Here is a 2,920-nt window from a genome sequence, read left to right on the forward strand (position 1 = left end):
CACAGGTGAGGGGAGAAGGAGGGGTGCCCAGGCACAGATTGGGGAAGGGAAGGGGGTGCTGGGCACACGTGGGGGAGGGGGAGGGGGGTGCCCAGGCACAGCTGTCTGGATTCCCTCCAGGTCCAGGACATGGCATCTTTGGGTGTCTTGCTGGGAAGGGACCCAGTTTGGCTGAAGGTGCACTGTGCCTTTAGGATCCCCCCAGTCCCCCACCCTGACCACAGGATGGGATTATCCAGCTCACTCACCCTGGACGCTGCCCCTGACCTTCAGTCTGGCTCTCTGCCCAAGCAGGAGGAGTGGCAGGCAGGGCTCACAGTCGCTGGAGGCCTCTGCTGTGTCCTCTTCCAGGAGCCTCAGTCTGGCTCCAGAAATGAGCAGCCCCAAGTCCTGAGCTTACTGCGGGACCCAGCTCTGCACTGGCTGCCTGGGTGTGCGTTTCTGGACATCCCCTGGGTCTGGACAGGCCTGGGTGCTGCGGAGGAGAGTCAGATGCCAGTTATCAGTGGGGGGTGAACTGGATGACCTTCTTTTTTTTTTTTTTTTTGAGACGAGTCTTGCTCTGTTGCCCAGGCTGGAGTGTGCAAGCTCTGCCTCCCGGGTTCCCACCATTCTCCTGCCTCAGCCTCCTGCGTAGCTGGGACTACAGGCACCCGCCACCATGCCCGGCTAGTTTTTTGTATTTTTAGTATAGACGGGGTTTCACCGTGTTAGCCAGGATGGTCTCGATCTCCTGACCTCGTGATCCGCCCGCCTCAGCCTCCGAAAGTGCTGGGATGACAGGTACGGATGACCTTTGAAGCTGTCTCCTGCTCCCCACCTGTGCACACACACTGCTTGGGCACCTGACCTTCCAGGATCACAAATGTGTAACAGGAAAAAACCCAAAAGCTTTAGGGTTCAGCAGTCTCTGAGGGATGCAGTCTCAGGGCACTGATGAAAAGGAGACCAGGGTCCCAGTGGCCCACAATCCCTCTGGATTAGGGGCTCCAGCTCCAAGGATTGAGCCCTGAGCCATGACCTTCCTCCATCACGGCTGCCCTGGGAGAGCCTAGGAGGCACATGGTGGCCCCGGAAGACCCCAGGAGCCCACAGCTAAGGGTGAACCGTGGCAAGCGGAAGACCCCAGGAGCCCACAGGTATGGGCACGCCATGGCGGGAGGTCACAGAGCCCACTGGGCTCTGCACCCGGAATAAGTGAATACGTGGCTCACTGTCCCCCAAGCTTGGCTGGGGACTCCTCCTTCACGTTTTAACAAAATCCACTGCACCCCTGGGATGCTGGTGGCTGCCGCACGCTGGGGACAAACAAGACAGATGCAGACCTGCCTTCATGGGGTACAAGGAGCCAAAGCAAGTGCTCAGCCAATAAGAGACGTAGTTCCAGACTGTGGCGTGTGCTGAGGGGAAAGCTGGGGCTGGGCTGCCTCAGACACAGGGAGGAGGTTGGGGTATCTACAGCAATGACTGAAGGCATTCCTCAATGATGGACAGGAGCCAGCCTGAGAAGGGAATAAGCTGGAGGGACCGAGAGGCCCCCATGGCTAGGAAGGTGGGAAAGGAGGGGATGAGGTGGGGTCAAAGGGGTGATGGGGGCCACCAGCCAGGGGTGCATCTGGCTCAGGTATGGCTCAGCCAGGCTGCAGGGAGGCCCAGGGAGGGAGCTTCCCTGCCCTGGCTCACTGGGGAGACAGGCCTGGCACCCAGGAAGGGATGGGAATGTACACAGACTCCTGTGCAAATTCCTGTGATGAAATTTTCTGTGTCAACTTGGCTGGGCCACAGTATCCAGATATTCGCAAAAACTCGTCTAGATGTTTCTGTGAAGGCCTTTTCAGAGGTGATTCCCATTCCCATTTAAATGTGTTGACTCTGAGTAGAGTCGATGATGTACCAGGGTATGGTGGGCCTCAGCCAGTCAGTTGAAGGCCTTAAGAGAAAAAAGATGGCCAGGCGCAGTGGCTCACGCCTGTAATCCCAGCACTTTGGGAGGCCGAGGCGGGTGGATCACAAGGTCAGGAGATCAAGACCATCCTGGCTAACATGGTGAAACCCCGTCTCTACTAAAAATGCAAAAAAATTAGCTGGGCATGGCGGCGGGCGCCTGTAGTCCCAGCTACTTGGCAGGCTGAGGCAGGAGAATGATGTGAACCTGGGAGGCGGAGCTTGCAGTGAGCTGAGATCGCGCCACTGCACTCCAGCCTGGGCGACTGAGCGAGACTCCGTCTCAAAAAAAAAAAAAAAAAAAGAGAGAAAAAAGACTGAGATCCCTGAGGAGGAAGGAATTCTGCCGGCGACACACTGAGGACTCACGCTGCAGCGTCAGCTCTTCCCTGGGTCTCCAGCTTGCCCTGAGATTTCAGACTTCCAGCCTCCATAATTACACAGACCAACTTTAGAAAATAAATCCCTGTCTCTCCACCTGTATACATATCACACCCCATTGGTTCTGTCTCTTTGGAGGGCCCCAGCCAGTACAGATGAGCTCGGGGAACGCATCCCCAAGGGAAGGGTCCCGCCTTGCAGGGGTTTGAAAACCAGGTAGCCATGCTGGACAGGCCCATGGTGCTGGCCTAGCTAGGTGTGTGAAGGGGAGGGCCTCCAGCAGGGAGGCAGCTGAAATGTCTGGTCTGCAGGCTTTGGAGGGAGGGCAGGTGAAGGTTGAGCCCAAGCAATGGTCAACTAGGAAAGGACAGAGAAATGATTGGCCTGAGCATAGGGTGGTCATTCACCTGCAGTGTGGCCAGGGGCTCCGGGGTCCTCTGGGCTCGAGGGGGTGAGCTAAGATTGCAGCATTAAGGATGGGACAAAGAGCAGACAACAGATCCTAAGGAGAGAAGGATGGAGAGGTGGATGGAGAGGGGGATGGAGAGGGGATGGAAAGGGGATGGAGAGGGGGATGCAGAGGTGGATGGAGAGG

This window comes from Colobus angolensis, unplaced genomic scaffold, assembly GCF_000951035.1.
Source record: "Colobus angolensis palliatus isolate OR3802 unplaced genomic scaffold, Cang.pa_1.0 Scaffold84, whole genome shotgun sequence".
In the NCBI taxonomy this organism is placed as follows: Eukaryota; Metazoa; Chordata; class Mammalia; order Primates; family Cercopithecidae; genus Colobus; species Colobus angolensis.